Source organism: Mastomys coucha, unplaced genomic scaffold (genome assembly GCF_008632895.1).
Source record: "Mastomys coucha isolate ucsf_1 unplaced genomic scaffold, UCSF_Mcou_1 pScaffold4, whole genome shotgun sequence".
In the NCBI taxonomy this organism is placed as follows: Eukaryota; Metazoa; Chordata; class Mammalia; order Rodentia; family Muridae; genus Mastomys; species Mastomys coucha.
In genome coordinates, this window is record NW_022196910.1 from 26,966,908 (window position 1) to 26,967,280 (window position 373).

The following is a 373-nucleotide window of genomic DNA, read 5'->3' on the forward strand; positions in this document are numbered from 1 at the left end:
ATTTTTTTGTGATTTTCAAAGATATAAAACCAAGGGAAACATATCTTTTCATAAAACTGTCTTCCTTCCCCTGCCCAATAAGTGATTCAATAGTATATTTAATTGGGACCATCTTAAATTCTATAAATACCTAAAGCCCTCCTGTTCTTCCTTTTTTAATTGATCAGATGGTCCACCCTTTTGGTTTTATACATGTTGTAGTTATCTGGAAGAGAACACTCCTCTCTTTTCATCTTTTCAGTGTTGGAAAGGTTGTGAATCAGTACATGCACAAATCTAAAAAAATAAAAATAAAACTAAAGTAAAAAACTCTTCTACCAAGAGAGTGACTGTAGATATTCTTAGCCTGTGTCTTGGTAGACATTTGCCTTAA